Source organism: Herpailurus yagouaroundi, unplaced genomic scaffold (assembly GCF_014898765.1).
Source record: "Herpailurus yagouaroundi ecotype Mexico unplaced genomic scaffold, PumYag 29, whole genome shotgun sequence".
NCBI classification, from domain to species: Eukaryota; Metazoa; Chordata; class Mammalia; order Carnivora; family Felidae; genus Herpailurus; species Herpailurus yagouaroundi.
Window position 1 is genome coordinate 63,170,696 of NW_024412377.1, and position 8,166 is coordinate 63,178,861.

An 8,166-nucleotide genomic window follows, 5' to 3' on the forward strand; every position below is an offset into this window, starting at 1 on the left:
TAGAAATCTGAGTCCGGTGGTCTGCAGAGCCCCAGAGACAGGGGAGTGGGACGGACTTTGTCCCACACTATCCAGGGACAGAACCTCAATGGTCCTGACCGCCACCAGCAAATGTGCTCTCATGATGTGCCCCTAACCTGTCCCAGCAGCAGAGCCAAGTCTTGGGGTCACGGAGAATGCAGCCCCCTCACATTACTCAGTGCACTGGCTCGCTGGTTGAAGGTCCCGTGGGTCGTTGGCTGAGTGGGACAGCAAATGAAGTGGGCTGGTGGACTTGGTAACCCCACCCAGGCCCTGTCCCCCGGCCAGCTAGTTTTCCTGGCCCCTGGTCTCTGGCCCACTGTCCATCTGTCTCTTGAGGGACAGCCTCCAAAAACCTTTCTGAAATAGCTCTGAATCCGAACCAGATCTGGAATCTATCCTAACAAGGCCAAGTGACTTTCCCCTATCTTCCAGGGCAGTAAGTGGAGATATTTCATACCTAGTTCCCCCAAACAGAGGTGGGACCCTTGCAGCTACTGGTCCCAGACAGGCTGTGGGTTTGGTGGACTCCCATCTCTCCGGCCAGGAGGCCCCCTGCCCTCCTGCTTAGCCTTTGGGCGGCTCTGCTTGCCCCCCAGGCAGGTCTGGAGCCCTCGTGGTTTGGCCTTCCCTCGGCAACACAGCCGGTTTCCTCCTCTTTGCTCTAAGCGGGATAGCGCACTGCTGCTCCTGCTGCTCCGGGAGGCGGAGGAAACCCTCCCTCCTGCTCCTGTGGCTTTCTGTCGCGTGCTTCCGTGGCCGGCCTGCCCTGAGAGTCCTCAAGGAGATGACAGCCACTCACATCACACATAAGCACCGGAAAAGTTCTGGGTGTTCATTTTTCGTTGGTGTGCTAAACATACGATCAAAACCCAAATAGAGCAAATCTGAACACTAAAGATATTGCCCCTTCCAAGATATTTTCTGGGCTTGGACAGAGCATGCTTTTTTCTTTTTTAATCCCTAAAACAGGGTGTACAAGCATCTCTGTTTTTGCATTTGTTGGTTTCTTTAACAATTGCTTTATATTCACATCACCCAACATCCTATTTATGTATTTTGAATACATATTACACCATAAAAACAATGACAAAACCCAAAACAAACAGGTGAAAAGGATGCAATGTAAAGTGTCCCATGCCTTTCCCCCAGCTACCCAGTTTCCTTCCCTAAAGGCCAAATTGTTAGTGGGTTTATTTATTTTTCAAACCACCTTTATTAAGGCATAATGTACCAAAAACAAAATGAACAGTTCAAATGTACATACGGTTCCATGAGTCTTGACACAGGGAGTAAACCCCTGTAAGGACCACCACATTCAAGATACAAATACATTTGCATCACTCAAGAAGGTTTCCTTGGGCCTCTTAATTTCCATCCCCATTCAGGCGGTCACCAGCTTTTAAAACATATATCTTTCTAGAGACATTTTCTGCAGATTTCAGTATTATTCCTACATTGCCTTTGGGGGGGGGCATCTACATTTTTCTAAGAGTAACTCCTTTCCGTTTTTTGCCATTGACAGTTTTCTTGTTAATATCTTTGTGTAAGCCACTTTTTTGTGCTTTGGGGAGTATGTTTCTAAAACCGAATTTATCTTGAATTCGTAGATATGACCCACTTTAAAACTCGCGTTAGGATCTGCCAGATCCGAGGGAGTCGTTTTCAAGCTTCCGTTATCGTTTTGTGTTAATTTGGCGCTTTCTCCTCGGTGTTCCCGCTGGTGCCCCAACCCCCACACCCCACCGCTACGAACCGCTTCAGCGAAAGCAGCGCGCAGAGGCCAAGAGAGCCGGGACGCGCGAATCAGTCCCTCAGGATCCCGTCATTGAAGGTCACGGCTGGAGAAATCAGATGACACTTGAGTCAGCGGATAACGATTCGGAACACAAAGAAGAGGAAAATGGATTTTCTAGGGATGATCCGTACCTGCCTGGCGTGGGTGCAGCTTGGGGAACTGCGGCCTTGGAGGAACCCTGGGCGTGAGCGCGCAAGGTTGGGGAGAAGCGGGGCTGGACGAACGGTCAGCCGTTTTTGTCCAAAGCGCGGGGGGGCTGGCGAGGCCTGGGGCAGCGTGGCTTCCCGGAAGGAGAAGAGTTGAGCTCATATCTGTGCGGCGTCCCTGGCTCGCGTGGACAACCCAGGCCGTGGCGCCCGGAGCTTCAGCTCTGGGTTATTGCGGCCTGGTCTGTGTTGAATTTCAGCTGGAAATTAAGCGAGCGATCGAACCTTCCTGTGGCCTGCCGCCACCCTTCCTTCCTCGGCATCTTCTTTTCTTGTCTTGCCTTTCAACCTGCTCTGCGGAAACGCCGCGAAGTTTCCACGGTCAGGGTGGAGCACATTGCGAGTGCGTAGATGGCAAACTGCTGTACCGGGGAAAACCATTCGATACCGTCCCTTCGGTCCAATCAGCATTTACCCAGAGCCTCCTCCCGGCACGGCTCAGGGAACCCAGAGGCCAGCAAGCTGCGAGATTCCGGAGCACATTCAGTGTCATCGGGGATATCGCCGGGGACATTCTGCGGCCCCAGCAAATGGGCGAAATGCGGGAATTCGAACACAAAGTGGGCGCCCTATAACGGGTTGTGTGGACCCAGCTCCATATTTTAAGGGAACACTTGACGGTTGTAGACATTCAAGCCCTGACAAGGAGCACAGCGGAGCATTTACGTTGCAGACGTGTGTGGAATCCACTCACAGCGACCAGTAACTTTGCATGTGCTTACTGGTGTGCTTTAAATATGCTGAAACGACACGGGTACACATTTGTGCTTCAAGAGCACAGCCACTTACTTTGTGTGAAAAAATTTAAAAGGGGATGATCCTGTGAAATGCCCCTTCCTCCCCTCTGCGCTCCCGCTGCCCTCTTGGCACGCACTCATTTGTGCAGTCTGCGGTGTGAACGTGGCTCTCCTCTCCCCGCAGCCTAATTGGACGTCGCTTGTGCAGACCCTCCGATGTGTGTGGAAGGCTGTGGCCTTGTATCTCTAAGTAGGGAACATCTTTTGTCTCTCGGCAAGAAGCTTTCCTCTGGGAGAGATAAAGTAATCGATAGGGTCTTTTAAATAGCTCCGCGTTTCCTGTCGGGAGAGGAGTATCAGCGCGCACACCAAATCTGCTCTGGTATGTCACCTTATCTCCCGTCCCCGCTGTTGTCCCCAAACGCCGCCTGTCAAGGGAGACGCCACCCGCATTAGGACCCAGACTGGGGCCCTTCCGCTCGGGGTCACACGCAGCGCCCTTGGCCAGGCCCTGCTGCCCCTGGGGGAGTGTGGGAGGATGAGGAGGGGAGGAGGGGGCCAGCACGAAAGTGCGGGGGTCCAGAACTCCCAACCCGGCTGGCCAAGAGGAAATACCGGGCTGAAATCGCTGTGTCTAGGGGAAGCCTTGGGATGCAAGACTCGCTTCGCCGGAGAGGGGACTTCTTTTCGTTTTTTTACCTAACCACGAATATAGTTGATCTGGGCTATAGGCTAGTGAGAGCAGGCGTCAGAGGCTATGGGCAAACTTGCTTGCTGGCATCTGGAGGAAAACCAGGTTTAGCATTTGAGGAGGGCTGTCTGGCCTCTGGGCGACTCTTGTCGGGTGGAGGAGCGAACTCCCGAGCCCTAAGGGCTGGAGAGACTACCAAATCCAGCCACCCACCTTGGGAACCTCTGGTGGCTTCACCTGCTCAGCCTGCAGCAAATAGGACTTGGAGCTGACTCCAGCCAGGCCCCAGGCCAGGGTGCAACCTGAGGCTGGTCTTCCAGCCTTAGTAAAGGCACTGTGGCCAACCTCAGTGGACCTGCCCCTGGTGGACCTCCCACAGGGATCTTCTGCAAGCCAGAGGTGCACAGAAATGTTTCTAGGTGTGGATGGACTCTGGACCTCCCTGCCACATCGAAGCACTGTTACCCACCTCTCCTCATTTTTCTCCTCCTATATTGTAGTTGGCTTTACCCAGCTTTAAAAACATTTTTTTAAAGAAAAATACTCTAAACAATACCAAAAAGCTTTCAACCCCCTCCTCCTCCTTACCCCGTAAGCATGCGCAAAACCACCAACCATCTGGATGAGGTGGGATTCAGCTTCCCTTTATTTCCAGCCTCACAATGACCCACAGGGATCCTTTCTCCTGGGAAGCTGGAGGGGGAAGAAAAAATTACTTCTTGGCTTCAGTACAGACTTGCTTCCTTCCAAGTTGCCCAGGATCATCTGGATTATTCCAACTGCTGAGAGAGGACCACCCACCAAAATGCATCTAGAGGAAAATGCAGGCCTTGGGAAAATTTGGGTTCTCATTGATCAGGGTTTATTTATCTAAGTAGGAACTCCTGTGGGGAAATTAAGTAGGGGAAAACATCACCTTTCTCCCTCACAGGGAGGGGGCAGCATTTCTGAATCTTCTTAGCCTTTAAGGCCCTGGTCTAGGCCTTCCTATTCCTTGTGAGCCTTTCCATATTATCTCAGCCTTGATTGAAAAAATACTGAATTTGATTATTATCCACACACACACAAAAAATGTTGGTGGCTGTGGAGGGGAGACTCTAGCTGTGTTTTCTGGCAGGACAGCTCACATGTACCATGTGCTGTGTTGAAACTAGCAAAGTGTGCATTAGACCCTGCCATGCCGCCTTTGAACCGATGGCTGGATGTCCCCTTTATCTCCTGGCCTTTGGTGTTGCAGTGCTGACCTAGTTATTCCGTCCTGGGTAGACCAGGAGCTAGCCCTCCATCACGGGGAGAGTTGCTTCTCCCATTCCTTCTGGACAGGGACCCTCATAGAGGGCTTCTTCTTAATGAACACTTTGGTCCTTTGTTTCTTTTCTTCGAACAAATGTATGGGGTGACGGATGGGGGAAGTTGGGGCATTTAGAATGAAAAACGGTTAGAATAGCCAAGGGAGGAAATCAGTATGGACCCCCAGTACCTTGCCCTCTCCCTCGATGTGGCAGTCCACTTCTAGGAGCTCTCTGCCCTCTTCCTAAGGGAAAGCTGTACTTCCTGTTCGTTAGAAGTGGCACCAGGTGGCTCTGGGGACAGGTCTCAATCAGTTACAGGATCCTGAGCTTGACAGTGACTCTGGGAGTTACTTGGGAGTAAGAAAGTGATAGACCCTGGGGTCACTTAAGCCCCTGACCCAGTCCAGCAGTGCACATAGTCCCCCTCACTGAACATTTCATTCCAGCAGAACAGGGAGGTGCACAAAATCAAAACGAACAACAGCCTGGTGAATTTTCACAGTCTGAACACAGCTGTGTAACCAGCGCTTGGTTCAAGAAGTGGAACATTAATGGACCTAGACGCCTCCTCCTTTCCCCCCAGGATAATCGCTATCCTGAGTTCGAACAGCACAGAATAGTTTTGCCTGTTTTTGAACTTCACATGTATCTAAGCGCACTGTCTGTAGACTCTTTGTGTCTGGCAACTTTCACTCAATATACGTTTGTGAGATTCGTCTGCATTGTTGATGGCTGTGGCTAGCTCCTTTTAACTTTTGTGTAACAGTGCATTGTATGGACATACAACTATAGTCCCTTTCTCTATTGAGGCACACTTGAATGGTTTCCAGCTTCTGATTGTTGGGAACAGTGAGTGCAACTATGAACACTTTAGTACGTGTCTTTTGGTGAACATATGCACACATTTTTACCGGGTATAAATCTGGGAGTGGAACTGCTGGGCCGCAGGGTACTCATAAATGCAGCGTCAGTAGATTCTACTCAGCAGTCTTCAGGTTTACAATTGTTGTGCCAACTTATACTCGTACTGGCAGCGTAGGAGGTTCACAGCTGTCCCACATCTTCACCAACGCTTAGTATTGTCAGTGTTTAGTTTTCAGCCATTCTGGTGGGAGCGTTGGGCTATCGCAGTGTGCTTTTACTTTGCCTTTCCCTGCTGAGTAATGAAATTGAGCACCTTTTCCAATGCTCATTGGCTTTTGAATATCCTCTTTTGTGAAGTGCCTGCTTAAATCTTTTGCCTTTTTCTTACTGATTTCTGGGAATTCTGTATATATTTGGATATGAGTCCCTTGTTAGATATATGCTTCGTTTGAGTATCATCTCCTAGTCGGTGGTTTGCTTTTTTACCCTCTCAGTGCCGGGGCGTCCACTGTTGGCTCCGGTCTAGCGACGTGTTTCTGACCTTGAGGTAGTAGCATGGCTAGTTTTTATATCTGGAGTGTCTCTGGCTGAGGTACCTTCTTGGGCTCTAGGCAACCAGTCCTTCTGCCCATGGTAAACGTACCTTGAAGACAGAAGCCGGGTCCAAGTCTGCTTGCTTTCCTCACAGGTGCTAGAGCATTGTCTTTTCTGAGAATATTTCAGTCATCTGTTAAAAAGGGGAAATCCCAATAGAAAGAAGCCTTTGGATCTGAAGGAGGAGCTGAATTCATGATCATATACCCTTTTTCATACATAGTGCTAGGTCAAATATCTACAGAGCAGTTTAAGCAGAAGAATTTATTTGTTTATTTAATTTATATTTTTTATTAACATTTTTAAATGTTTATTTTTGAGAGACAGAGAGACAGAGCACAAGTAGGGGAGAGGCAGAGAGAGGGAGGGAGAGAGAATCCCAAGCAGACTCCACACTGTCATCACAGAGCCGGACACAGGGCTCAAACTCACAAACTATGAGATCATGACCTGAGCCGGAATCAAGAGTCAGACGTTTAACTGACTGAGCCACGCAGGTGCCTCTAAGCAGAAGAATTTAAGTTCCAGTTCCGTGAGTTGTTCAAGCATAGTGTAAATGTTACAGTGCAGCTGAGACCTCCTACCCCCTTTTATAGTCCCAGCCCAGCCCTGCCTCCCCCAGGGGGTCTTTCCTGATTGCTGCAGTTCAGGAAGAGCCACTGACCTCTTAGAACATGAATGAAACAGGACTATAATTTTGTACATTCATTCTGGAAAGCAGTCTGGGAATCCTCACTTTTAGAATCTTTGCAATATATATAGTGAAAACAGCATATTATAATTATTTTAAATTATTTTCATTGTTTTCAAATGTCTGTAATCCACCTGTATTTTTCTTGTTTAAATCTATCACCTGCTTGCATCTTCCTGCTATTTACTGAGATCTTAATTTTGTCTTGTTGATTTCTCTGAGCTCTGTATATTAGTTAGTAACCCTTCATCATTTTATGCCATATACTTAAAAAAAATTTTTTTTTCCATTTTCCCACTTGTCTTCCTAAAATCTTCATTTGTATTTTTTGACATCTGATGATAATGTTTAAAGGAGATACTCAAACATTGTTGGGGTTTTGATACCCAGTTGGGACTGGCCATGGTTCAATGGCAGAGTGAAGGCTGGGCACGATAGTGGCTTCCCTGAGGCAGTGGGGATTCCAAAGGACAAAGGTCATTCCTACTCTGGCCAGTAGAGCGTGAAGGGCCCTAAGTAGCTGACATTAGAGACTGGCAGAAGTCAGAGCAGTGCCTTTCTTGACATTTCCATCCCAGGCCCTGGGGCTGGTAAAGATGGGATGGAGGTGAAGGGCAGGAGGAAATTTGCAGCAGGTAAACCAACAGAAAGAGGTGAGGAAAGAAGCATCATGGAATTTGGGCTGGGGGGATTTGGGGAGCACCCAGAGCAAAGAAAGGCATCAGAAATGATAGGCAGTGAGTCATGTGGACAATGATTTGGAGCATAGGCTCTGAAGTAGGCTGCTTGAACCTCAACGCCCTCATCTGTAAAATGGGGATGTAACTCCTGTTTCCTCAAAAGATTATTGTGTGGGAATGAAACAAGATAGTTGTAAACCGTATTTCCTGATGCTTAGCCATTCCTCCCATTGATAGGTGGGGTCCATGTATGTCCTCTCCCTTTGAATATGGGCAGGTTTGACACTGCTTTGACCAATACAACCAATAAATTAGGTACAGTGGCACCATGCGACTTCTGTGGCTAGGTCAGAAAAAGCCATGTAACTTCTTTTCTATTTGCCGGTGCATTTGCACTTGGAGCCATGAGCTACCATGTAAGAAGTCTGCCTACCCTGAGGCCACCAGGCGGTGAGGAAGCTCAAGCCACATGAAGAAGCCATGTGTGGGCACACTGGTTGAAAGTTGTAACTCAACCAGCCTTCTAGCCATTCCAGTTTAGATGCCAGACAGACCTGTGAGTGATGAAGCCTCTGGATGAATCCAGCACCCA

General features: G+C 48.9%; 1 long non-coding RNA gene across 1 annotated transcript; it reads right to left on the reverse strand.

Annotated features, from left to right (window-relative positions):
• Nucleotides 1-951: 951 nt before the first annotated feature.
• On the reverse strand, nt 952-3,276 carry LOC121041213 (uncharacterized). Its single transcript, XR_005795621.1, has 2 exons — nt 1,951-3,276; nt 952-1,862 (listed from the first exon to the last, which is right to left on the reverse strand). It is a non-coding gene; the product is annotated as an uncharacterized LOC121041213 (long non-coding RNA).
• Nucleotides 3,277-8,166: the final 4,890 nt, after the last annotated feature.